The sequence below is a fragment of the Dipodomys spectabilis genome, unplaced genomic scaffold (genome assembly GCF_019054845.1).
Source record: "Dipodomys spectabilis isolate Male_0828 unplaced genomic scaffold, ASM1905484v1 ptg000705l, whole genome shotgun sequence".
Taxonomy (NCBI): domain Eukaryota; kingdom Metazoa; phylum Chordata; class Mammalia; order Rodentia; family Heteromyidae; genus Dipodomys; species Dipodomys spectabilis.
This window is the reverse complement of record NW_024871382.1, coordinates 508,860-519,485: the sequence shown is the minus strand read 5'-3', so window position 1 is coordinate 519,485 and position 10,626 is coordinate 508,860.

The following is a 10,626-nucleotide window of genomic DNA, read 5'->3' as shown; positions in this document are numbered from 1 at the left end:
ATACCTTAGGCTAACATGTTTTATTTACTTCAGAGAAATTCTTACCTTAAAACTTCTTTCTGGACAGCTGCGGTTCTTGCTCTTAGAATGTTTGATATTAAAAGTAGTAAATTTGATCTTATATGTAGTTTCAACTCATTTTATTCTTACCTTCTTAAATCTAAATCATTAGCAAAATTGAATGCTCATACAGATATAAAGTCTTCAGAGACTGACAAACGACTGAGTGCAGGTGGACTTCTCAAAATTGATCTTCACACTAAGTAGGTGAGAGCACTTGGCTCTCAGAGCTGGTCAGGGGTCCCCAGCCCTGGCCTCCAGCGCTCTCTCACCCAGGACATCCCCCCACCCCCGCCCAGGACAGCCCCCCCACCCCCTCCCTCCCGCCCCAGAGTTTGCTCTGGTTTCTGGGAACACTGGACTGGGCTGTCTTTCAGATGTACATCCAGCTTCCCGTTCTTTGTGCTGCTGACCTTGGGGTTTGACCTTGACCGCTGGATATTTTTGGCCAGCTTCCTGTCCTGCTGAGCCACCTGGAAGGGACCAGAGAGGCAGGTGCAGAGAGGAGGGAGGGGAGTCTTGGAACCGCAGGAGGGACATTTTCATCACAGATGGCTTCCCAGGGTGCATCTGGGGAGGTCTGAGGGCTGAGCCCAAGGAGCCCTAAAAAGTGCCTTACAGGCAATCAGAAGCAACACAGACAGAGATGTGAGGTCCTGGGCAAGACAGGAGCCTTGGTCACAGACTGAACACTGTGCTCAGACACGCAAAGACTGGAGAAGGGACCTGCGAGTAGATCATCACAGAGGCGTAGAGGACAGATGCTCATTAGGATTGGATGGGGCTGCTCGTCGGATGCACAGAAAGAGCTCCTCTGCTTCCCGGAGCATCCGTCACCCACAGCATCAACACCAGGACACCAACGCCAACAGGCCCACTCAGAATTCACGGAGCTCTTTTCCCTAAGCCTTTTCACATGTTTGACCAATGCAGTCCTTTTGAAACTACATTTTCTTAAAGATGTGATTTTCCAAAAGAACACTTGCTGTTTCCCTTCCCTCTGAGCTCTGCAGACAGACGTCATCACACTGAGATACTCAAGGTTTCTGCTCAGCTCCAAAATGTGAGAAATCCTGAGTGTGTTTGCCCTAAGGCGTGTCACAGTTGCAGCCATTCCCCAGGCTTTAAACACAGAGACATTCCCAGGCTTTAAACACAGAGACATTCCCCAGGCTTTAAACACAGAGACATTCCCAGGCTTTAAACACAGAGACATTCCCCAGGCTTTAAACACAGAGACATTCCCGGGCTTTAAACACAGAGACATTCCCCAGGCTTTAAACACAGAGACATTCCCCAGGCTTTAAACACAGAGACATTCCCAGGCTTTAAACACAGAGACATTCCCCAGGCTTTAAACACAGAGACATTCCCAGGTTTTAAACAGAGACATTCCCAGGCTTTAAACAGAGACATTCCCAGGCTTTAAACAGAGACATTCCCAGGCTTTAAACACAGAGACATTCCCAGGCTTTACACAGAGACATTCCCAGGCTTTAAACAGAGACATTCCCCAGGCTTTAAACACAGAGACATTCCCCAGGCTTTAAACACAGAGACATTCCCAGGCTTTAAACAGAGACATTCCCCAGGCTTTAAACACAGAGACATTCCCCAGGCTTTAAACAGAGACATTCCCCAGGCTTTAAACACAGAGACATTCCCAGGCTTTAAACACAGAGACATTCCCAGGCTTTAAACACAGAGACATTCCCCAGGCTTTGCACACAATGATGGTGTGCCCATTCCGAGTCTGCTCCTTCTGCTCCTCCATCCTCATTGCCCCAGATGGCTCCTGACCACTGCACAGGGATGTGGGCAGGACCCATCCTCCGCAGGGGGGCGAGAGACCCAGGCCCCCACCTGTCTGCAGCTACACGTCGGCCAGCGTTGTACGGCCGCAGCCTCCAGAGCCAGGACCCAGCAATGGCACCGGGCAGTGAAGGCAGTCCCAGGACAAGCCCCTCCTCAGAGGTCTTGAGAGGCTATGGGATCCTGCCTTTGGTCTCTGGAGCGGGAGAGGTGGTGCACCGTCTGCATGGTGAACTCAGAATGCCCACGGGCAGTTAGGATGGAGGCATTCCTCCGAGTTCAACGGGCATCTGGGGTCACACCTGACAGCACGGCTTCCCAGTGGGGGTCACATGAGATTCAAGAAGGATTAGGACCTGAAAGGAGAGGGCAATTTCAACAAGAGAACGTCTCCACGGTGAACCGAGGCGGCACAGGCGGCACAGGCCGGGACCATCCCATCTCCACGTTTCCTTGCCGGCGTGTGCGGTGCATTGTTGGAGTTCCTGCTGCTGAGTCCTTCATCCTGCCAACAAAGCCGCTGAACCATGAAGGCTCCTCCGCGGGATCTTGTTTCTGCGTGGGACGTGGGTGGTGGGATCTTCTGTGTCCACATTGGACGGGGCGGTGGGATCTTGTTTCCACACCAGATGTGCGTGGTGTGCTCTGTCTGCCAGGCTGACATCGCTGGCCAGGCTCACTGTGCTGCCTGACGCGGTGTGCTCCGCGCTGGGGTCAGGCCCTGACCCCAGGCCCTGTGCAGGGCATGTAGCGCGCAGGCCAGGGCATGAAGGGCTCAAATCTACAGCAGCTGGCACGCATGCGGCCGCGCTGTCCAGTCCATGGTGGGCGGGGAGGCTGTGGGTTTCACCCAGGACAGCAGGAGCATTGCGAACTGGGAATCCAGCTCAGCCTGGACTTCCGTGGGGGTGAGAAGACAGGGAAAAGACGGAAGAAGGCTGGGGCAGGACGGGGAAACCTCAGCTTCATGGCCCGTGGTGGAGAGCCCAGCCTGGGGAGACACCGCCAGGAGCGCTCTGCGATCGGTGGCCACGCTGAACTTGACCACGCTCTGAACCGAAGGCAGCGCGTCTCTCTGCAGCAGCTGGAAAGACAACGGGAGCCATCTTCTCAAGTAGTCTACTGCACATCTCAATGGGGTCCCCCCCGGGCTGGCCCTGGGGCTCTGGGGCTGGAGAACCTCTGGGTGGGGGAGGGGGGGGGAGGGGGGCTGCACCTTAGACAGGAGCCCGGCCCGGAGAGGCCCCACTTCCAGTGCCCATGAGAGGGGCCGCTCTTGCTTTCAAGTGTTTCTTGAGTCCATCCTGGCCCAGGTGGCCAGGCCACCCCTGGCACCGCTGACCTGCCCCTGCCCCCCCCCGTGACCTTTCTTCTGGGGCTTTACCCACACATGCCTGTCTGTTAACAGCTCCTCCTACCCTCCTTGGCCGACTCCCACTCACGTGGGCGCCCCTGAACCCCTAGCCTGGGGTTCGAATTCTGCCAAAATTCCTGCTGTGTGCGGTGAGCGGTGCCTCCCTGTCCCTGCGTTGATGTGTTCTCCAAGGTACATCAGAGTGTGGCCTACCTGGAGCACCATCCTGAAGAGGAGCGAAGGTAAGACGAGAATGAGCCCGGCCTCCACTCCAGAGTGACGGTGTCCTTACCCAAAGGCACAGCGTGACATGACACCGATGGGCGAGATGAGGGCAGAGGGCAGAGGGCAGAGGCCAGCGGGCAGAGGCCAGAGGGCAGAGGCCAGAGGGCAGAGGGCAGAGGGCAGCCATAGAACATGACCAGGCAGACCCCTTCCTCAAGGCCTTGTGGGGTGCTATCCTGGCTGACCCCAGATCTCAGCCTTCTGGCCTCCAGAACTGTGAGAAATGAAATTTAAGATCCAGTCTGCAGCACGTTGTGACTCCAGCCCCTGTAAACCCTTTCCTACACTGTCTCCCACAAAGCCTTGCCTTGGACAGCTCTGTCTGGCGGCCAGGGCAGACCCAGCCTGCCCACCGGGTCCTCCTTGGGTGTCTGGGACAGCGTCAGTAGGTGGGTGGCAGAGCTGGTCTGAAGGTGGGCTGGGGTCCCCAAAGCGAACAGCCCGGCTGCGGGAAGCTGACCACAGTTGCCGAGAGGACTCGGCTGAGCTAGGAGCTGCCTCCCTCGCTCACTACAGATAATCCTGAATCCATGCTGTGGCCTGGAAAGTGCTTCACGCTGTCCTCTCGTGGGTCCGGCGCTTCCCGAGCGCTGGCGTCCTCAGAACATGGCTGCCGTTCACCCCAGGGCTGTGTTGCCAGGTGACTCATTTTCTTAATGGACAAAGATGAATGTCATGACACATTAATGGAAAGAGAGATTATTCATATTTATGAGATGCTTTATATTCTAGAATGGAAGAACGTTTAAAGGACTTCCAAGAGCTATATTGAATTCACTGCATAGTTCGGTGAGTAGATTTACTGGCCAAAGCTGCTGTTCATGACAATGAAATACCGCTGGCTTGGTGGGACACAGGAGTCCAAGACCCCTCCTCAACCCCTGTGTCTTCAAGGTGAACAGTTGATCAAAGTCAGTTACGTGGATTATTTATGGAGACAAAGTAACCTTGCAGGTGGCTAGAGGGAAAACCAGTTCCACCACTGTAAGAATCCAGCCCTCAGCACCGAGGGGTATTGTTCTGAATAGCTCTGCATGAGCCCCAGCTCTTGAGAGCTGCTCACATTTCCTAAGCAGATTCCCTGGGCTCTAGAAGCTGAAACATCACATTAGTGAAAAGTACCAGTGGAATAGCAAGATACACTTGCTTGCGTTTGCATTTCAAATATGAAGGTATTTTAACTAAGCATTATATTTCTTTGAAAATTAAACGTGTTGCTAATTGGCTTTTAGCAAGAAAGCCACTCAGAAGTTCCCCTGAATAATGTGTGGATTTAATGTGCCATAGAATCTTGCTGTGGAAATTATGAATTATGAATCTTAGGATGACAGAATATTTAGTGAGTACTTTTTAGGAGAAAGATAGATACTGAAGAGAAAATGTCCCGACAGAAGTAAAGCAGCAAAGAGCCACTGCACTGGTCCCTGGCCCTTCCGGCAGGGAAGGGAAGCTGGAGACTGTAACCTCAAGCATCAGTCCCAGAGAGGCCCATGCGAACCTCAAGCATCAGTCCCAGTTCAAGGACTTGTGAGGTAGTGGCCGCGCCGCTGTGAGAGGCGAGCCTGGGCCAGGGAAGGGCACTGTGTGGCTTCTTGTGTCCCAGACAGTGACAGCGAATCAGCATCGTCAGAGAGGGCCTCTGGGACTCAGTGGCTCTGGGGAGCTGGGGAGCTGGGAGTAGGAGCAGCCGTGGTTCAGTGGCTCACAGGACATTTTGCTGTGTGTGCTGGGTTTGCCAGTCATACCAGGTAGTGGAGAGCAGGGACGTGCCATCATCAGCCTAGAAACTGAGGTTTGGGGGCTACCATGGCACCAAGTGATTTCCTCAGTAAACTCTTCAATTAGGCGTGTCCCTGCCATTGCCCCCTTTATAACCAAGCATCTAGTATTATTCATTAGGAGAATAACCACTATCTCCCTCCAGTTAGTGTTAACTGTGTTCTTCTCAGATCACAGGGATATATCAAAGGACTTAAGTGACAATGAAGATAAAGTTAAACAATGAGGTCTATAAAATAAGGACAAGAATGTTCAATAAAATAAAGGAGCTGATGTCTTAATAGCTGAAGAAATTCAAAGAAGACACAAACAACTAGAAACTTTAGACAAATAGCTAGATAAAATAAATAAGACAATGCAGGATCCAAAAGAAGAATTCTTGAAAATGAATTGAAATCCTGGAAAAGAAGACCACAGTCACCCAGATAAAGGAACTCAGGTAGAAAGCTTAGCTAATAGAGCAGAAAAAGGTGGGGAAAGGAGCAAAAGCAAAGGACCTGGATCAAACACTCAAAGATATTTGGAAAGCACTAAGAGGGTTTAAATAAAATTTGCTACAGCCCCAAGATGACATCAAAAGATCAAACCTATAAATCATGGGCTTAGGAGAAAGAGAAGAAATAAAACCAAAGGTATTGAGAACCTAGTCAACAAATCAACTTCAGAAAACATCAACCTTGGGAGAGAATAGGTCATCCCTGTGGGGGAGGCTTACAGAATTGCAAATGGGCAAAAGAATAATTCCCCCAGACCCATTGCAGGTAAAAAAGCCTAGATATACAGAAGAGCATTTTTTTTTTTTTGGTCGGTCATGGGGCTTGAACTCTGGGCCTGGGCCCTGTCCCTCAGCTCTTCAGCTCAAGGCGAGCGCTCTACCACTTGAGCTACAGCGCCACTTCCGGTTTTCTGGTGGTTTATTGGAGATAGGAGTCTCACGGTCTCTCCTGCCCGGGCTGGCTTTGAACCGTGATCCTCAGATCTCAGCCTTCGGAGTAGCTAGGATTACAGGTGTGAGCCACCAGCGCCCGGCCAGAAGAGTGTATTTAAAACTGCAAAAAAGACACAAATAATTACAAAGGAAATCCCATAGGAGTAATAGCTGATTTTGCAATGCAAACGCTATAGAAGGACATAATTCAAACCCTAAAAATAATACTTACCAGCCTAGATTCAGTACACAGGAAACTATTCTTTATATTTGAGGGAGAAATAAAAACAATCCACAATAAACAACAGTTAAAGGAATTTATACCACTAAGGTAGCACTGCAGAAGATACACAGTGGAATCCTATCCGTAGAATACAACACAAAGCTGTCAGATGCAGCAAAGAAGAACGAGTCAAGCAAAGGACAGGAGCTCATCTGACAACAGCAGCAAAATGAGGGTAAACCTGAGTCCCTTTCAAGGCCACTGCAGCTGTCAATGTCCTAACCTTCTGTGTAAAGACAGCACAGCAACTTGGGTGAAAAAGCAAGACCCAAACTACCTACAAGAAACACATCTCACTGATTAGCACAGGAAATGGTCTTCCAATTAAATGGGCCTGGAAAGTAGTCAGGACTGTCCACAATCACGTCTGATAAAACAGGCTTTAAGTGAACCTTTGTCAGAAGAGACGAAGAAGGTGGCATCCTACTATTAAAGATGAGGACTGATCACGGGGAAACTGCACTCCTGAAGGTAGAGAGCGGTGCACCCACTTCCTTACACAGACCCCTGTGAGCACGCAGACCCAATGGGATTCTAGCTGACTTCAGCACCCACTTCCTTACACAGACCCTTGTGAGCAAGCAGACCCAATGGGATTCTAGCTAACTTCAGCACCCACTTCCTTACACAGACACCTGTGAGCACACAGACCCAATGGGATTCTAGCTGACTTCAGCACCCACACAGACACCTGTGAGCAAGCAGACCCAATGGGATTCTAGCTGACTTCAGCACCCACTTCCTTACACAGACCCTTGTGAGCAAGCAGACCCAATGGGATTCTAGCTGACTTCAGCACCCACACAGACCCCTGTGAGCACGCAGACCCAATGGGATTCTAGCTGACTTCAGCACCCACTTCCTTACACAGACCCTTGTGAGCAAGCAGACCCAATGGGATTCTAGCTGACTTCAGCACCCACTTCCTTACACAGACACCTGTGAGCACGCAGACCCAATGGGATTCTAGCTGACTTCAGCACCCACACGCCCCTTTTCACAAGGTCCAAAGATAAGTCATCGCGGGTGACATGTATTTAGTGGACATCTGCAGAGCATTTCCTCCAGCAGCTACACAATGAACATTCCTCTCTGCAGTCCCGGGAACTTCTCCCAAATACACCATAGTCTAAGATTTAAAACAAGTCTTAAATAATACAAGAAAATGAAAGTAAGTCCCTGTATGATGGAATTAAAGTAGAACTCGACAGCAAAAGATGACACAGAAAATAACCAAAAAATGGAGCCCAAACAACATATCATTGACTGGTAAGTAACTACAGAAATAAAGGGAAGAATCAAAAGTTCCTGGAATCTAACGAAAATCAAGTATCAAAACCTTTTTGATACAGCAAAGGGAATGCTGAGGAGAATTTATACTCGTGTCAAAACCTTTTTGATACAGCAAAGGGAATGCTGAGGAGAATTTATACTCGTGTATGCCCATATCAAAAGTAGAGAGTTTCCAGGGTGAGGGGAGGCTGGGAAGGGATGTGAAGGGTAAACAAAGGAGAAGGCTGCAATGCTTGGTAAGAAATGTACGTATTATCCTGCCCATGTAATTGTAACCCCTCTGTACAGTATGTTCACAAATAAAAAAAAAAAGTAGAGAGTTTCCACATAATAAACAACCAAATAAATGATAAATAGCTTAACAAAATTCTTAAAGCTTCCAGAAAAACAGGAGCAAGCCAAACCCCAAATTATCAGATACTAAGAAACAGTAAAGATTAAGACAGGAATGAATGAAATGGTAGTTTAAAAAAAAACTATACAAAAATCAGCAAACAAAAATTAGATTTTTAAAAAAATAAATAAGATTTATAAACACCTAGATAATTTGGCCAGAAGAAGGAGTAAGATTCACATTAATTAGAGATGAAAAAGGTAATATCCCAATAAACATCAAAGGCATGTGAAGGATTATGTAGGAACACTTTGAAAACACATACTCAAACAAAATGAAAAATCTGGAAAATAAATAATACATTTCTAGATACAATTTGCCTACCATAACAGAGCCAAGAAGCTATCAACCACTTCACTAGATCTATAACAAGCAATAGACTTGAGGCAGTAATAAGGTTTCTCCCAGCAAAGAAAACCTAGAGGGCAGACAGCCTCTCTGCCACATTCTATCTTCTATTCTTACAGAAGTCCTCAAACCCTTCCATAAAATTGCTACCATAAGACTGCTACCGAATTCTCTTATGCATCCAGCATTACTCTCCTTCCAACACTGGACAGAGAAATGTTACCATTACACCCACTTTGTACAGCAAATGTATGATAGTAAAAATCCATCAATGAACACTACATACTACATAAACTGGATGAAATATTGCCAGAGTAGAGTCAGGTAATTCTGACTCTAAAGGGAAGAAATGCTTGTTTATAGTCACATTTATTTACTCTCCGCAAATCTTCTATTTGGATGGAATTGTAAAGTGTGCTCATGTTCATCGAGGGGAGGGAAGGAAAGATTCACTGCCATTACAATGCTTGTTTACTCATGAGTTTACATTACAAAAATAAACACAAGTGATTATTTATTTTTAATTGGTAATCAGTTAACATAAGCAGTTCTCTGTTGTGTACCAGCGTGTGTGAGGCCTGGGGTGGAGCTGGCAGACATGACCCTGGCCTCTTCCTTTCAGGACAAGAGTCTGCAGTGAACCGAGCAAGGACCTGCATGATTCCTGTGATGCTCACGAAACCTTAGCTAAAGTTTTATTGCCAAATGTGATTCCTTTCTTCTTTAACTTCCCCCTTTGTTTTATCCCCTGTTGTCACCACTTTTGATTTTGGCACCTGTGTCTTGTACATATGTTGATCAGATTTGGGGAATGGAAGGGGAATCACAAAATGGTGAGACAAAGGGCCAGGGTGAACCAACGCAGCAGTGACAGCAGACTTTGTTGGAAACGAACTTGGTAACTTGGTGGGAGGAGGATATGGGAGAAATCGAGGGAGGGGTAGCACTGTTTGACAAGAAATGTACGCAGTGCCTTAGGTATGCAATGGTAAGCCCTCTGTAGATCAACTTTACAATCGGTAAAAATTAAATAATAAAAAAGTGCACGGAAAAACAATCTGGGGAGACACTGAATATGGCCAGATGACACCGAAGAAGAACGTAGGGTCTCATCTAGGAGGTGCTGAGGGATGCCACATACTCATCATCTGAAGGAGACCAAAGGCAAAGACCTGAGTGTGGGGAGCAGGCCAGAGAGACGGTATGCATGCGGCTGGTGTGACCGGATGACATGTGCTGGTGTGACCGGATGACACGGTGCTGGTGTGACAGGATGTCATGTGCTGGTGTGACAGGATGTCACGGTGCTGGTGTGACAGGATGTCACGTGCTGGTGTGACAGGATGTCACGTGCTGGTGGGACAGGATGTCACGTGCTGGTGTGACAGGATGACATGTGCTGGTGTGACAGGATGACACGGTGCTGGTGTGACAGGAGGTCAAGTGCTGGTGTGACAGGATGACATGTGCTGGTGTGACAGGATGACACGGTGCTGGTGTGACAGGATGTCATGTGCTGGTGTGACAGGGTGTCATGTGCTGGTGTGACAGGATGACACGGTGCTGGTGTGACAGGATGACACGGTGCTGGTGTGACAGGATGTCATGTGCTGGTGTGACAGGGTGTCATGTGCTGGTGTGACAGGATGCCACGGTGCTGGTGTGACAGGATGTCATGTGCTGGTGTGACAGGATGTCACGTGCTGGTGTGACAGGATGACATGTGCTGTTGTGACAGGATGTCCTGTGCTGGTGTGACTGGATGTCATGTGCTGGTGTGACAGGATGACACGGTGCTGGTGTGACAGGATGACACGGTGCTGGTGTGACAGGATGTCATGTGCTGGTGTGACAGGATGTCATGTGCTGGTGTGACAGGATGACACGGTGCTGGTGTGACAGGATGTCATGTGCTGGTGTGACAGGATGACAAGGTGCTGGTGTGACAGGATGACACGGTGCTGGTGTGACAGGATGTCACGTGCTGGTGGGACAGGATGTCACGTGCTGGTGTGACAGGATGTCACGTGCTGGTGTGACAGGATGACATGTGCTGGTGTGACAGGATGACACGGTGCTGGTGTGACAGG